The sequence below is a fragment of the Capsicum annuum genome, chromosome 9 (genome assembly GCF_002878395.1).
Source record: "Capsicum annuum cultivar UCD-10X-F1 chromosome 9, UCD10Xv1.1, whole genome shotgun sequence".
NCBI lineage: Eukaryota > Viridiplantae > Streptophyta > Magnoliopsida > Solanales > Solanaceae > Capsicum > Capsicum annuum.
Window position 1 is genome coordinate 16,868,688 of NC_061119.1, and position 18,638 is coordinate 16,887,325.

Below are 18,638 nucleotides of genomic sequence, written 5' to 3' on the forward strand. Positions count from 1 at the left end.
AATTGTAAAATAAAATAAAAATAATTAATGTTTTTTAATTTTATAATTAACGAGTAATTTGAAGCAAATAATATGCGACGAATGGAGCATTCAGCAAAGTCCACATGGCAATTAGGCCCACATACCTACTGTGTTGGGCCAAAACCAATTAGTCTAGTGGGCCCACCAGTCTTACTAATCATGGGCCCTACTACAAAGCCCAAAATGGTTAGCCAGCCCACATGCCTACTTTTGTAAAAACAACATAAATACTACGTGTAAAACAACATAAATTTCTTCCTTAATGAAACTAATTACATAATATTTCTTGTGTTATTTCTTTCTCCCAATTTTAAAAAAATACATATATATGTCATTGATCCTCATACATTGCTCCAATGTATGATAAAATCGTTTGGCCTATATTTATGAAAATAAAATATCAGCTATCCTTATTCAATTGCTTATTTAAGACATTAATAGATGTTGTGATTTATTGGATGCTTAAAAGTAGTAACAAATATTCAAATTCAAAAATATCACCACAATATTTTTTAATAAAAAAAAAAAAATCAATTTGGAATACAAACTGCAAAAAAAAAAAATTGACATATTCTTTCGTCTTTTTTTCAAAATTAATATGAACATCGCCATATTATTGCGGCATTTTGATTTTTGGCAGTCGAAAATTATTTATGAATAATACAAAAGTGATGAAATTGTGGTTTCAGATAGTAGCACATTCTTGAAAATGATTTCAACGATTGGTACGGAATTGAATATTGATGAATATCGAAAAAAATTGAAGCAAAGTACATTGTTGAAGGTAATTCCTCTCCAATTATTATAAGGAATGATAATGGAGTGAGAGTATACATTGATTTGAAGAAAATTTTTTCAGGTTTTGTTAATTATCCTTTGTGGATTACAACATTTGACAAGTCCAATAAAGAGATTGATTTTGATCGTGAAACCGGTGTTGTTCTTTGTGTTGAAGGAACTGAATCTGATGCTTTTGTTGAATGTGCATTATTTCTTTATAAATTTAAAAATCGTTAATAGAAATTGTTGTTGTCGTATAGAGTTGTTAAGTTTTGTTATTTTTTTTTCTTGTATGTATTGTATTATATTATACGTTGAATAAAATGAAACTATTTACTTAAAATTTCGGTTGGCTTTCTCTCTCTCGATTTTGGATAAACACTTATACATGTCGTGGACCCTCATACATTGTTGGAATGTATGAGAAAACTGATTAGCCTATATTTATGGAAAGATAAATCAGATACTATTTTTATGTTCCTTAATTAACGCATTAATTACCTATCATTATGTGATGTATGATTAAATATAATAACTGAAATTTAAATTCAAAAAATATCTTAAACATCAACATTATTTTTTTTTTGTTCGATTACGATCTGAAATAAAAAAAAAAAGTTACATATACATGTCGACCACATCTTATACATTAATGGAATGTATAAGATAAATCATTTTTTCTCTATCTAAGAAAATTAAATCAGCCACCTTAATTATCTAATTTATTGATTAAATCAGACACCTATATTTAAGTAAAGTAAATCAGAAACCTTAAATCAAGCACCTTAATTAATGGAAATTATAAATTTATTGATTAAGGATATCTTAAAATTAGTTACAGTAATTCAAATTGAAAATAATTTAATACATTTAAAAATAAAAAAAAATCATGAATATTTTTGTATAATACATAATACGACCTCTTATATGCAATTGTTTTTTAAAAAGTTCATAAAAATACTATTTCCTATAAATCATTATTTTTTATGTGTATAAGGTCTAAAAATCAAATTGCATCGAACGAGGTGATATTTATGTATGTAGAAAACATTATAGGTTACATTGACCTTATACATAACAGTCTTATGTATAGTGTAATTAATTAAATGTATAATGTTGACATTAACGGAGTTTTAAAATGTATTATGTTGACATTAGCGGAGTTTCAAAATATATTATGTTGAAGAATATACATAACTTGATATGTATAATGTTAAAAATCAAATTGCATCAGGTGACTTTTAATTTTTTTAAAAATAATATAGGTTCTTGAATATTTCAATCTATACATAGTATGGTAACCTTATACATATTCATTTTATATATTATATTATAGTTATGTGAACTATTGATTGAACAACTCACGTTAACTTAAGAATAATGTTTTCTTATACACAACTTGATATGTATAAAAATGAACAAACAACAAATATAATCACATACTCGTACACTACTTAGTAATGTATGAGGGTTGAATTGAACAGATAACAGAATTTAACCACATCCTCATACATTGCTTAGTAATGTATGAGAACTGAAGTAACAATATCTGTATGAACTTAAATACTATTGTATGAGATGGTATAATACATTACCATTATGTATAATAGTTAGACATTGTTATAAAATATAAACAACAAATATACATCGATTTTAGTTACGGTGGAGAAGAGCATATCCTCAGAAATCAATTTGGAGTATAGGGGCGTCGACTTTGACTGCGAATGAACGATCGTTTTCGACTTCTACCATAACTCTGTCGCTGTATTTGGTGGCAAAGTGGCGGAGCTGTCACTGGAAGGTTAGCCGAAAACGGTGGCAAGGATGTCAGAGTTCAAATTTGAATCATCACCAGCACCAAAGAAAATTTGAATCTAAATTTGATTTGGTAAAGTTGAAAAAAAAATTAAAATTTAATGAAGAAGGGAAACTTTGTTTAGTTAATGGTTGATAACTGAAAATTTTAAAATTCCTCAGATCATGTTAGCTTGATTGTAGGCGTAAATAAAGGAGCAGAAATATGGGGCAAAAATCAATGCACAAAAAAGGGAGCAAATAATGGCATTTTGATATGTATAAAAGGGATGAGAGAGAAAGAGTAAATTTAAGGAATTTAAGTAATTACTTTAAGATTTTTGTAATTACTTTTCTAATATAGAATTTTATGTAATAAGGTAAAGTTACCTTGCGTATATATGTAATTTTTAGAAATACTATCCCTCCTTATCCAATTTTTTTCCAATATTATTAAAAGTTTTTGATTTAATCTACACAATTCTTTCGAATACATCACTGAATTTTATATGAATATATTACATTCTTTTAGATACATTACTTAATTTTAGACAAATAAGTCATATTCTTCCGAATACATTACTTCATTTTATACGAAAATATCACATCCTTTTAGGCACATCACTTAATTTTATACATATAAATCATATTTTTCTGGGTACATCACTTAAGTTTACATAAATACATCACTTCATTTTATACGGATATATAATATTCTTCTAGATATATCACTTAATTTTATATATATACATCATATTTTTTTGTGATATATCCGAACTTTTAATAGAGAGAAAGTAAAATCAGGAATTTATACAATTATTTAAAAAAATAGAAATTTGAAGTAGTTATGCCTTATGCAAAGTTAAGTAGTGGTATTATATAATTTTTTCTATTTTTTTCCCTTTAAGCTCAAACTCAAAATCATCAGATTAGTATCTTGAATCATAATATTTATTAAGAAGTTTAAAAAATTAAAAAGGAAATTCACAAAGTAAGAGGTGTCAATAATGTGATATATATACATTAAATAAATATCTTTAACAAATTATATAGTATAATTTTTCCTACCGACATCGATAAATAAAATGGTATAGAAGATTGATACACCTTATTCTCTTATTATATAAGAGCGAGTTGGGCGGTTGAAGAAGTAGGCTGCTCTTCATCGACATGCTTGCTTCAGCTGCTTGCTCCGTGATTTTACTATATCATTCTTAATTAATTATTATAAGTTATTTATATATTAAAAAATTAATAATATTTAATAAAATAATAAAATAGACATTGATGACATGTCTACTTCAATCATAATTTTACTAAATACCATCCTAATTAATTATTATAAGTTATTTAAATATTAAAAAAATATTTAATAAAAAAAGGCAAAATAGATATAAAATGATAAGTTAACTCTTGATGTTTTAAATTAACTTTACGTCTTATATGAGACCCACTTAATTTTTTTCATAAGTATTTTTTATAGTAATTTTGTTATATCACTTCTAATTAGTTGTTGTGAGTCATTGAAGACATGCTTGCTTCGATGCTTCAATCGTGATTTTACTATATAACCTTTAATTAATTATTATGGTCTAAGCACTATGCCACTTAAATTGAAATATAAAGAAAATCTTTATAAATCACAATACTTACAAACTTAGATTATTTTTAAAATGTAATTGACTATCAATGCCATAAAATTTTGGACAAGAAGAGTAACATATATTATTTAAAAATTACATAAAAAGTATTATAATTAAAATAGTTAATAGCTTAAAATATCTACAAAAAAATAATAATTTGTTATATATTTCAAAAAAATACGTAAAAAATATTATAAATCACAAATTAAAAACTTAAAAAATTTAAAATATATAAAATATTTGATCGACTCTCAAAATTATATCAATGCCACTTAAATTGAAATAGAAGAAAAGTATTATAAATCATAATAATTAAAAATTTAAATTATTTTTAAAATATAATTGATCATTAACGCCACAAAAGTTTGGACAAGGAGAATAACATATATTATTTGAAAACTAAAAAAAATATTATGAATTTCAATAGTTAACATCTTAAAATATCTAAAAATATATTAAAAGTATGATTGATTATCTAAATTCTATCTGTGTCACATACTTTGAGATAAAAAAAAAATAACATATACTGAGCTTGTGTTATTAGAAAAACAGTAATATAGGTCCATCAAATTTTGTTTTTCACACTCTTTATTAATTTATACATTTGTAGAGTTTAATTTTGATCATGAATTATATATTTGAATAATAAATCATAATTATTGATGATTTAAAATATTTTAAGAATATATACAAAAAATACTTTAAGAAATAAATTTATTTAAATTTTAAAGTTCAAAAATATCACATTAATTGATATGATTATTATTGTAATATTAATTTAGAATAGATACACGGCTTCCTCTCGCTAGTCTCACATACAATACTCAAGATTAGTATCGAAGATCGATATACCTAACCTTACCTACGAGAAACTAGATTAGTATCCAAAAATACTAAGATGCAGCTGGCATGACAACGAAATTAGCTTCGTACTAAGGGCAAGTTACATATCTAATCCAACGATCAAATAATATTACATTCAATATATATATATATATATATATACTAGTTCAACCGTATCTGTTTTACACGTGTAATCTTTGATATAAAATAATTTTTAATGAAGTGTAAAAAGTTCAAATCATTTCTCAAAATCTTTTCTTATTTTTAAAGTTAATTCTTTAAATGATCTTTGATTACTTACTTAAAACTTTTAAAAAATTGTTATTTCTTATATTTTTTTATTCTAACGTTTTCATATTTATTTCTAGATTTTTAAATTCTTAAACTAATAAAAAATGTATTAGTTGTCATTAATTTTGATGATTTCTAATTAAAAAAAAATTTCTATCAATATTTAATTAATTTTCAATTCTTCAATATTAAGAAAATAGTTAAAAGATGATTTTATCTAAAGCGGAGACTTTTAGTGACGAACAAAATGTTCAAATAATATTTCTAAGGCCTTTCACACTTTTAATAATAGTATTTTTATAAAATAATTAATAATAAAGAAGAAGAGTAGAGAGAGAAGAGAGGGTAATTGTTATTTCTCTTGAAGATTCTATTGAAATATAAAATCAGAACAACAAGAATGAATAGAGAGAGAAGAGGAGGGGCTTCTTTATTTATCTTGAGGGATGAGAGATCATAAGATTGATGATACAATGAACAAAACTTCTCTATTTATAGGGGAAAATACTCCTAGTTTCTCTCTAAAAGATAGGTACTTCATATCCTGATAGATATCAACTAGATCTTGATAGATCTTATCTATATTCTTGATAGACATTCACTATAATGTAAATACATTCATAACGCTCCCCCTTGAATGTCTAATTGATAAATAATGTGTCTCGTTAAAACCTTACTAGAAAAAACCCTGTGTGAAAAAAAATTAGAGAAGGAAAAAGAGTACACATCTCTAACAATACGCATTTCGGCTGTCTCATTAAAAATCTTACAAGGAAAACCCAGTGGGACAAAACCTTGTAAGGAAAAAAGAGTACAACGCGTATTAACTCCCCCTAATGAGAACATCCTTGAATCTTTGCATCCCGATTTTGTGCACCATCTTCTTGAAAGTTGCAATTGGATGAGACTTGGTGAATAAATCAGCCACATTGTTACTTGAACGAATTTGTTGCACGTTAATATCACCATTCTTTTGTAGCTCATGTATGTAGAAAAGTTTTGATGAAGTGTGCTTCGTTCTACCTCCTTTTATGAATCTTCCATTAAGATGTACTATGCATGTTGTATTATCTCTGTATAAAATTATAGGTACATTGTCACATTTCAAACCACATGTTTCTCGAATGAGATGTATCATGGACCTCAACTACACACATTCTCAGTTCGGTTCATGAATAACTATTATCTCAACATGATTCGATGAAGTGGCTACGATAGACTGCTTTGTATAGCTCCAAGATATGGCAGTACCACCACATATGAACACATTGCATGTAGGGGTGTTCATGGATCGGTTTGGGTCGGTTATTGGTCAAAACCATAACCAAACCATCTTAGTCGGTTTTTAAATTTTTAAAACCAAACCAAACCAAAAAAAATAATCGTCAGTTTGGTTCTTATCGATTTAGTTCGGTTTGGTTCGTTTTTTTCGATTTATAACTTTATCTAATGATAAAAAATAAAAATTAAAAAAAAATAAACCCATTCTAACATATGAGATGTTAACCGAGTATTGTATCTCAATCGTGAAACTAAGATGTCAACTGAGTGTTATACTTCGGCAAAGCTATGAACAACACCATATGAACATTTCTAAAAAGATATTTTAAAACTACATTTCTAAACACATAAACTTCTTATTCAATAAGGCTCAGGAAAAAAGTTAAAATTAATGATTGTCTATAGTTAAATGAATCTCAGCTATAAATTTCAATATACAACAAGATATTATTTTCACAATTAATATCATTTGTCATTCAAAGTGCAAAATTCACTTAGAATCTCATAAGGTACTATTAACTAGATGAAGAAATGACTTAATGTGTTACGACTAAAATTAAATCATGATTAAAAAATAAAGTGTAACAAATATTTATATTATATTTATGAATAATACATAAATAATTATAATATATATATATATATAGATTCGATTTGGTTATTTTGTCGGTTATTTTAGAGTAAAACCAAATCAAACCAAATTAGTATCGGTTTTTTAAAATTCAAAACTAAACCACACCAAATCTAAACAAATATCAGTTTTTTTAATTGGTTTGGTTTGGAACGCGGTTCGGTTTGGTTAAAAGTCAAACCATGAACACCCCTAATTGCATGTTTAAGATCGAGATTTATGCAGGTTAAATTATAAGACCCCGTAAAATTCTTAGCTTAATTCAGTCCTTTAAGCTTGTTAAGGGGTCCCAGACTTGAAAATTTTTAGCTAAGTATTCTCATTCAGAGTCATTTTAGCCTTCGTAAATTGGCAATCTTATTCATGACCTTCCTGACCTTAGTTTGTCGATCTTCAAATTGATTCATGATCAGGGTCACTTTTAGGTCATCTTAGGTGAGTTTCAAATTTTTTGGACTAGCGTAAGGGCGAGTTTGGATGCCCAAAACAGTGAGGGGTCGCGATAGCCCCGTGTCGCGAGGGTCAATCAACCTAAGTAAGGGTCGCACCGCGATGGCTACTTGACCCAAGCAGGGGTCGCATCGCGATGGCTACTTGACCCAAGTAGGGGTCGCGATGCGAGGACAACCCTGTTCAACATTATTTTAATACGGGTTGTGGGGGCAAATAAGTCCTTTTCCCCACCCTTATTCAGCCTTAACACGAAATTAATCAGCCTATAGGGCAAAATCTCATTCTTTACTCATAAACTCTCTTAATAGTAAGCCCTAGCCTCATCAAGTTCAAGAATTCAAGTCTCAAGAACTCACTTCAATCTCCTCGAAAGTAGCAATCAAGGTATGTGAAGTGTTCATCCAAGGGTTCCTTCCACCCTTGGAGTCCAAGAAACTATTTTTAAACTTCAAGTTTATGGATTTCATGAATTTCATGTTAGGTTTGATTATATTCAGTTTAAAATGATTAATTGAGATTTTAATCCATGTTTTATGATACGTTTTATGTAAGGTTAATTGATATATATAAGTTATATCATGTGGATCCATGTAAAACCTTTGAAATTGTGAATTTGGAGTTGAATTATGATGCCCACTTGTTGTTAATGTTATGTACATATATTATGCTCAGTAAGTGCTTGATGAATTGCTCATGTGAACTAATAAGATAAAGAAATCATGTCATGTTAGCTTATGTGCAAGTTGTATCATGAAAGTGTTTGATAAAATGCCTCCATAAATGAGTTATGAACAAGTGCACATGATTATACTTTTCAAGGCTATGCTATGATTTACTTTTCATGCTATCGAGTCCTGGGGGTATTTAATACCCGACAATTTAGCTGTTTACTTAGAGCCATGGTCAGTTATAGAATGGTATCAGTCTTGTCACGACTAGTAGTACTCTAAGTTAGTTACAGAACCCAGTAATATTTAGTCAGTTAACAGGATTCAGTAGTATTTCATCAGTCAACGAAACTCAGAAAACTCAGTAACAGTTCAGTCAATCCTAGTATGAACTAGAAAATCAGTTCATTATCTATTTAGTTAGGAGTAGGATTCAGCACCAAGCGAACCTAGGGATGGGGGCGCACCCGTTAGATAGGACTGGGTCCCTAGAAGCAATCCCTAAGTTCCAGAACTATATATCCAGCGTAGGTTTTGAGATGTCACTTGTTAGATAGGACTGACATACTCAGGGATCACCCGCTAGATTAGGACTAACCTCAGGGGTCACCCGTTAGTTAGGACTACTCCACAACAGTTTTCTTTACCCGTGACATGGTTCTGACACCCTTTCAATTGGGGTTACAGATTAGACCCCAACTCAGTCATCATAATTAGGACATGTCGGTTAGATGATTACCTCCCATAGTCTCAGTATAGAACTCAGTTCAGTTCTACAAATTAAAGACTGTCAGATACAGTCATTCAATAATTAGTAATACAGTATCAGTTAATTAGTATTCAAAATCAGTATTCAGTGCTATCACGATAGTGGTTATAGTGTTCGTATTCATGCATGTACTCTTATTCAGTCATACTCATGTTATTCAGTTAGTATTGTTCATGCATATGAACCCATGAATTTCAGCCTACCTCACTGAGCATACCAATATATTCAAAGTACTGACGCATGCCTTTCTTTTACGCTATGATGTCTTATATCATAGGTTCAGACGCACGGGCTCCCGAGCACCCTTAGCAAATTCAGATTCTCAGCAGACAGAGTAGTGGTGAGTCCTCATAGTTCAAGGACATAATTATTTTTTAGCATTTTAGTTTATTTTTAGTAGTCGGAGTTAGTTGGGGACTTGTCCCATCAACTCCACAGTTCAGACAGTTTAGAGTCTTTTCAGACTAGAGTATTTTCAGACTAGAGTATTTTCAGACAGATATTTCAGTTTTGGTATTATTATAACTATTCAGTTTATTTTCAGATACGAACCTTATGGCAGTTTTTCGCATTTATCTCAGTAATATTATTTTTACAGTATTACTATTATTTAGTGCTCACAGCAGGTACCAGTCATGGGTTAGCTTGTGGTCCTTCAGGACTATAAGCACCGTGTAGTGTCCAGGGTACAGACTCGGGGTGTTACAAACTTGGTATCAGAGCCTAAGGTTCAATAGAGTCCTAGGAAGTCTGAAAACCGTATCTAGTAGAGTCTTATGCATGGGTGTGAGCGTGCCACACTTATGGACAGGAGGCTATGAGATGTTTTAGGAATAGTTTCCCTTCTTTCAGTATTTATGTCGTGCGAGTGAGCATGAACTCCAGTTAAACTCTCAGTTAAACTCTTAGTCTAATCCGTTTCTCCCTTTCGTTATAGAATATGCCTGCCAAAAGGACTAACGAAAGAGAACTAAAAATCAGTCAGCACCTCAGCCCGTTCAGGCAGATCCCATGGACAAACACGTTTCTCATGCACAATTCAAAACTGCCTTCACCACTCTAGCTAATTAAGTAGTAGCTCAGAATGAACGGCCAACTGTTGTTCCGGCCAACCCAGTGGCCAATACTGGTGCAGCCAGGATTTTAGACTTCACCCAAATGAATCCTCTCTTATTCTCAAGATCTAAGTCAGAAGAGGATCCATAGGAGTTCCTCGATCAGGTTTAGAAAGTCACAGATATCATAGGAGTGACTTCCAGTGAGAGTGCTGAGTTAGCTGTCTATCAGCTATAAGATGTGGATCATACATGGTTTAAGCAGTAGAAAGTAGATAAAGGTGCAAATGCAGGGCCTATAGAATGGAAGGAGTTCGCTACTGCTTTCCTAGACAGATTCTTTTCTTTAGAGCTGAGAGAAGCCAAAGTGTTATAGTTTATCAATCTCAGGCAGAGCAGTATAAGTGTGAAAGAGTATTCCCTTAAGTTTACTCAGTTAGCTAGGTATGCTCCTCATGTAATAGCAGACAATAGATCTAGAATGAGCAAGTTCGTATCTGGGGTGTCAGATAGTGTAGTCAAGGAGTGTAGGATTGCGATGTTGATTAAGAAGATGGACATATCTAGGCTTATGGTCCATACTAAACAGATTAAGAAGCAGAAACTTAAGAAGAAGGAGAAAGAGGGTAAGAAAGCCAGAACAGGTAGCTTTAGTTTTACTCAGCCTAAGCCAGCAGGCGGTAATCGTTCCCAATTTCATCTAAAATCTTCAGTTTCATCTTCTCCCTCAGCTAGTGCGCTAGTACCAAAGTTTAGGAATGACAGTTATGATGAGACGCTAGGCTCCAAAACCCAGGGTAGTGTGGGCAGTGGTCTTACCCATCCATTTTGCAAACAATGTGGTAGACATCACCTAGGTATGTGTAGGACTGGTAGTGAAGTATGTTTTGGATGTGGTAAGCCAGGCCACAGGATGCGGGAGTGTAGAGTAATGGCTCAAAGGGAAAAATATTTGCAACAACAGGGTCAGTACAATTGTTCTTCAGCTCAGTCCGGTCGCTCGAATCAGCAGGGTGCCACTTCTAGTACCACTAGTGGTCAACACCAGAAAAGACTTTATGCACTCCAGTCTCACCGTGATCAGGAGAGTTCTCCTGAGTTAGTTACGAGTACGTTATTAGTCTTTCATCCTTGTGGTTATACTTTGTTAGATTCAAAGGCTTTGCCTCCTTTGTAACTTCTCTATAGCAGTCAACTTAGGTATCAAACCCGAAATATTAGCAGGGCCCTCCTCAGTGTTTATCTCAGACTCTAGAGTAACATGGCTTCAGTTTGGTTTAAAGTTTATTAAGTAGTTCACAGATTTAGAATAACGGCTTTAAGCTAAGGGGGAGATGATGGAATAAGTAACCAAGTTAGACTTTCAGATTCTAGTAATAATATCAGTATATGTAGAAAAATAGTGGGAAGGGATGAGACCCAACCCGTCATTATCTCAGTGCAAAGATTCATACTTCAATTATCACGACATCTGCTCATGCCTTGCACGTCATCACTATGATCATAAATCGTATTCGTGCACATTAGTAAAAAAAAATCATGCATGCTTAGAGTTCCTAGTATAAGGAGTTCCAGTTCACTCAATATTTAGTTCCAGTATAAGCTCAGTTATAGTCTCAGTTATCAGTTACTTAATTATCAAAACTCATTATCAGTTACTTAATTATCAAAACATATATGGTACCTAAATATACATAATACAAATGAAAAGCCAAATGTCAGTACCGTTGTATATGGATAAGGCAATAGACAAGAAAGAAAAAATAATTGCTTTCACCCCTTTTCACTGCCCAAAAAGTTGAGAAAAGAACACAGTATAGAACTTTGTAAATATCCTCTTTGGTGCATTATCTGTACAGAATCGTAACCAATATTTAAATTAGAACCAATAGTTTAAACTCAAAGTATAAACTCTTTAAACATGGATTATAAAAGATACTTAAGAGAGTATCTAATACTTAAGTTGTTTTTAAATATATGAATGTGTTTGTTCTTTGAACATTTTTAGTTACATTTATACAGGTATAGGAATGATGGATATCTCCATTGTGTGGAGGGAAAACTTCCTGTTAAATCTTTACACTAACTGTTTTTGTCATTTACACTATTGTTATTCAATGTATGGCAAGTATGATGAGTCTACAAGATGTGTCAGGGGTGTATTCCCAGAGATCTAAAACCTCTGAGGCTTATTGATATTCTGACTTGCCAACCAACTCAATTGAAGAACCTTTGTTTTTCCATCATTTTGTTTCCTTCATTGCTCAACTTGTTGATGTCGCGTTTTTTAGTTTGTCCCCGCATTTTAGTATGTCATGTAGGACAAAAATTGACCACGTAGGATGCATTACCTTGAATATAAATCACGGTCAACAAATGATTTTATTAATTACTTAATTTATCTTCATTTGTATATGTCTTCACATTCATTATGTACGAAAGTGGTTTTAGATATGGTTGCTTCGTTACAATAGAGAAAGTGAATTTACTTGCTTTGCTGCTCTACAAAGTTATCAAATAGAACTCACAATAATTGAGATCTTCACTATGTTGTGCAGGTTGAGGAATTGGAGATTGGTGCATTCATCTCGATTTGGGTGTAGACCGTTTCAAAATTCTGAAATTTGAACAGGTGAGAACCTGACATGATAATTCTCCTACATGGCTGCTGACACATTTTTCTATCTAGAAAATATGATGGTAGATAAAATCACTTTAACCACTTCAAAGGACTTGGAATAATGAAGGTTCTACTAAATGACTCATTTTTATATTGCCTGTGTATGTACTATTCTGTACTGTAACAATTAAACACCTGAAAATGGAATTGGACAAGGAACTTTCTACAGTTAAAGGTATCTTTAGTCTTTGCCAATTATGCACTCTACATGTGTGCCCCGTTCTTCCTAAGCCATTTCTATTTTTCAATTCAATTGGATACTAAAAAATAGTTTGTGAGAAAAATCTTTTAACCAAAATTCGACACAAAAAGGTACTACGAGTCAAGAGATGTCAAAAGTAAGGCATGGAACGAGGTACGATCAATTTTCCCTATCAATGTTCAGTTTACTGATGGAAAAAGAGGGGTATTCGACTTTGCGCTTTTATAAATAATAGGTGGTTACACCAACCGAGTAAGTTATTTAATGGCATAGAGGATTATAAGTAGTATAGAATCTTTACTTCATGCTTCTTGTAGCAATCATTTGCCATGAATATTGACTTAAGCAGTGTGGACAATCTTATGCTCACAATCAAAATATCCAAGAAGATCTTCGCTTTGACATAATTTACATGCACGGCCATACTTTACAGGTGAGGTTATACCATCGTTGGACAAGAGAACACACCTATTCTGGATTGTGACAACAACTTCATTCCACCTCTTGCTGAGCTTGTATACTTTGCAGCACTTCAGCCTGTCTCTGGTAAGTATTCAGTCTGCAAGTATATCTATGAATTATGCATCAACCTCATTTGTATCCAAGGCATTTGATAGCTTCTGAATGGATTGGTAGCATGTCTCTGTTACAGGTCTAACTTGACTCTATATATAACTATATATTGATCATAGAATATGCTTCCTTTAGTAGTAACAAAAACTGGAGAGCATGTCGTAGTTATCCTATCAAGTATCTTGTGCTAATAGTATTGATTTCTTGTGATCATTTGTCGAGGTGATTGACATTTACGATTCTATAACAACTAATTTATGATATATTGTATTCTCTTCATTCATTTTTACTTGTCCATATTTTAATTTGATACTACCATGGCTCCAACCCCCATCGAACATAACGCAGTAAGATATGTTTAAATATTTCTTAATTTGGCGTCAACGGATCTAATAAAGAGTTTTTTGTGTGATCTCTTCTTGGTTGATCTGGTGATAGCTGCAATCAACCACTACGATGTTACAATTACCAGCAATTCATTGTTCAATAGTGTAGATAATGTTTACACCACATTTAGCTAGGAATATAGTATAATTTTATATATATTTAAAAATAACTTCAATTTATTCTTATGATCAAACACAATTTTTCAAATATCGATTTTCACTTTAAAAACAAAAACTTTTTTCAATTACTCATAAATTCATTGACTGCTGAACTACTTATTATAATGAATCAGATAGAAGACTTCTTCTATGATATTTAAACTTGATGTTATCTTGTGAGTTGTACTCTTGGGGCTGCAGATAATTGGTTAGTAATATTCTGTTGGAATGTAACTATCAGCTGTATGATAAAAGATTTCAGAATACTCCACAGTTCCAATCGGCTCTACATCTTCAGATTTTTGTTTTCATTCACAGACCGATTCTCCATCTTCAGATTTGTATTTTAATTTTCCTTCATTGTCTTTTGGTTTTTCAATTTGTTGTACTGATGGTTGCAATTTCAAGTTATTTTCTCTCTCATGTTGCCATAATTTTCTTTAGAGTTTTCAATTTCATAAACAGATGATTCCTACTGTCATTCTTAATCTATTTATTTTTGCCATATTTCAATCATTCTTCACAATCTTGATTTTTATCATCTCATCTGGGTCTTTCAATATCAGGTATGTTTTCTAGCAAATTTCTTCTACTCTCAAAAATTTTGTCATAATTTTTCTCAACGTTTCCAGAAGACTCCATTCCTTATCTCTTTGTTCCTTTCTCCCATTTTCCTTTCACAATCATACAACTTCTTATTCTTCTTCCTCAAGCTCTCAAACACTAACTCTAATCTTCGATCCAAACAACAACAAGAACACTAACTTCTCAAATATGATGCTGCTTGTACTGCTCACTTTGCACAATATCTATCTAGAATCATTGATTTGCCTCTCTATCATATTCTTTAGTGTCACAACGCGTTAAACTTCAGGTTTGTTCTATCATTTAATTTTTGCCTAATTCTTATTTTATTTTATTTTATTTTCTTATTTTCTTTTGAATTCTTGCCTTTTTGGTATTCTTATATTCTCAATTTCATGTTATATATTCGCCTCTAAACATAGAGGGCTGGAAAGATTGAAATGTTGTGTTTAAAAGATAACAAAATAGGTACAAAATAAAATGAAAAAGACTTTATGGGAGTAAATAGGTTGAGAGTTTCTTTTGAGTATCAATTCATTCTGATCTCAATCTTTTGGATCACTGAATATAATTGTTGAAATGTAGCATCTTCGAGCAGATTTATTTACTTCATGTTGCCATAAATTATACAAAGTGTCTATTATTTATATTCCTTTTCGTTTAAAATATATTTAGACGGATACCTTGTTTGTTACTCTTACATTGCATATTCACTTTTCTCTAATTGAAAACAAAAGATAAGTTCTGAGTATGTTTAGCTCTTCTTAACTTTTAAACTTCACATTATTCTAGAGAAGATAGTACGTGCATCTTAAACTGTATGCTTACAAGAGAAAGAATTATATTTGAAACTTCAAAATTATTTAATGTCAGTCATGCACAAATCAGACATCTATTTAGAAACAACCAGTGTAACTTATTGACTTGACTTCATTCAGGTATGGGATACCATGATAATTGAATCTGTATTAAAGACATACTACGAATCTGACTCATATTATTGACATGAGCTCTTCTGAGAAACATCACTGTAAGTTTTTGTTGATTTCTTCATACACAGTATTGAATATCTATTTGTTCAAGAGATAAACTTTACATTATGAAAATACTTATTATTGCTTGCGCATTCTGGATACTGTAAGAATGGTTGATTTTTAATAAAAAGATCAACGTGAACACTATTTCTGCAGGGATACTACTATCTCTTATTAGATGTTGATTGCATATGGAGGAACCATCTCGAAAGGGAATGGTTAGCTTCTGCCGTTTCTTCTATTCGTCCCACATTTTGAAGAGGAATTTATATACAAGTTAATGACTAATGTATATGAATTCATTTACATTTTTCTGGTGTGGATGTCAAATCATGAGTGTTAAACGACAGTTACTTAAAATATTTATCATGTAGTTTAACAACCACGAAGTCTTGGGCTTAGGAATGGAAGAGGTCGAGGCAATACCAAGTCAAGCAAGTTATGCAACACGAACTTGTAAGATAAGGCTACTTGATATGACGCAATATAAATAATGGTACAAGTTTCAGCAACCAAAAAAAATAGGTGAGGAAATGAACTAATAGAGGATCTGAATGGTGGTTGGAGTGGTATCATCCTTGTGTAATTTTTAGCGCACATTTTTGTAAAGATAATAATAGCACTTTATCTTCTTGTAATTTGTACGAGAAAACAATCTGAATATTATCATTTTTATTTTTATACGGAGTATGGGGTGGTATGCACGGGCATAACTATCTAGTATATATATATATATATATATATATATATATATATAAAGGAGGTTATGTATTTTGTTGATGTGGCACCTCTTAGATTTTCTCCTCTTTTTTTTTTTTTCATTTATCAATCAATTTATTCAATAATCAAAACAAATGGATCAATTACTGCTCCTACATTTATTTATGGGGATCTTTCAAAAATAGCTATATTTTGCTGAAAAACTCACCTTTTATAGTTATATTTTACATAATTATCATTTATAGCCGTTGTATTCAATTTACGCCCGCTGTATTCGATTTTATTAATAGTCTGTATTGATATAAAATATACAATATAAATATTGTACCATTTAGCTGTTGTATTCGATTTACAGTCGCTGTATTCACTTTTGCTTAGTGGTCTGTATTCATAAAAACATAAATACACTATATATTTAGTCTTGCCCAAAATACTACCATTTGTTTTTTTTTCTATATTTCTTCTTTGTCGTGTTTTCCTAATTTTTTTCTTCTTTTATCTAATTTTTCCTATTTTTATTTTTTTCTCTCTTCTATCTTTTTTTGTTTTTTTTGTATTTATTTTCTTTATCATTTTTTTGTTCTATTTTATATATTTAGTATTTTTTTAAAAATATAACTACTCGAGCACAAGTCATTGGTGATAACGTAATTATATTTATTTGTAGTCACACCGTCATTTATATTTTTGTATTCATTGATACAACTATATTTGTATTTGTATTTTAAAGTTCGCGTTTGTATTTGTATTTTGTAGTTCACGTTTATATTTGTATTTTATAGTTTGCACTTGTATTTGTATTTGTTAGTTCGCACCATCATTTATATTTTATATAATCCGCACTTATATTTTAAAGAACTGTTTTGTATTTGTATTTTATAATTGACTGTATATTATATTGAATTATATTTGTATTATGATTTTATTGTGTTTGTATATTTAGATTATATTTGTATTTGTATTCTATTTTCGTCAATGTCTTTTTATTTTTAAAGAACTATTTTGTATTTGTATTTGTAAGTTGATTGCATATTGTATTTAACCGTGATTATGTACAATTTATCATTTGTATTTGTATACAAATAAGTAAATGCATTAATTGTATTTTCTTGATTCTAAAATATGTAAATATGCAATGAATCATTGATACAAATGTACCGTTTTGTATTTGTAAGTCAAAATTATTATTCGTATTTATAAATAAATAATTTTCAATTGATACAAATACAATACAAACAAATGAAACCAACGATTTTAAAAATACAAATACATATTGTATTTTTATAAAAATTTGAATTGTATTTATTTGTATCAATAAATATAACTCGTATAAATAAATACAAACAAATATTAGTAAAAATAAAATCAATCATTCCTTTTTAATAATTAAAGAATACAAATGATAGTTCACACTTGTATCTATATGTTATAGTTTGCATTTGTATTTATATTTTATAGTTTGCACTTGTATTTGCATGTTATAATTTGCCTCTGTATTTATATTTTATAGTTCGCACTTGTATTTATGTTTGCTAGTTTGCACAAATAAACAGAAGGAAAAAAATAAAAAGAAAAAAAAGGAGAAAAAAAAGGAGAGTAATAAAAAATGGAGAAAAAAACAAAAGAAAAAATATAGAAGGAGAAAAAAAAAAAGAAAACAAGAAAAAAAAAAAAAAAGAAAAAAAAAAAAAAAAAAAAAAAAAAACAACGAAGAAAAAAAAGAAGAAAAAAACTAAAAAAGAAAAAAGTAATAGAAAATAGAGAAAAAACAAAAAAAGGAGAAAAAAAATAAAAAGAAAAAAAAATACAAAAGAAAAAAAAGAAAACGAAAAAATTGAAAAAAGAAAAGAAAGAGAAAACAAAAAAAAAAAGAAAAAGAGAAAGAGAAGAAAAAAACTGAAAAAAGAATACAAAAGGAAAGACAAAATGAAAACAAAAAATGAAAAAGAAAAAATTGAAAAAAGAAAGAAGAAAGAAAAAACAAAAAAAGAAAAAGAAAAAATGAAGAAAAAAATTGAAAAATGAAGAAAAAAAGAGTAATAGAAAATAGAGAAAAAAAAGGAAAAAAAG

General features: G+C 30.0%; 1 long non-coding RNA gene and 1 other non-coding gene across 2 annotated transcripts; both read left to right on the plus strand.

Moving 5' to 3' along the window:
• The first annotated feature begins 12,348 nt into the window (after positions 1 to 12,348).
• On the plus strand, positions 12,349 to 12,443 carry LOC124887560. The gene has a single exon (XR_007045328.1). It is a non-coding gene; the product is annotated as a small nucleolar RNA Z266 (small nucleolar RNA).
• A 1,968-nt stretch (positions 12,444 to 14,411) lies between these two features.
• Positions 14,412 to 16,550, plus strand: LOC107842202. Its single transcript, XR_007044699.1, has 3 exons — positions 14,412 to 15,103; positions 15,753 to 15,844; positions 16,005 to 16,550. It is a non-coding gene; the product is annotated as an uncharacterized LOC107842202 (long non-coding RNA).
• The last annotated feature ends 2,088 nt before the right edge of the window (positions 16,551 to 18,638 follow it).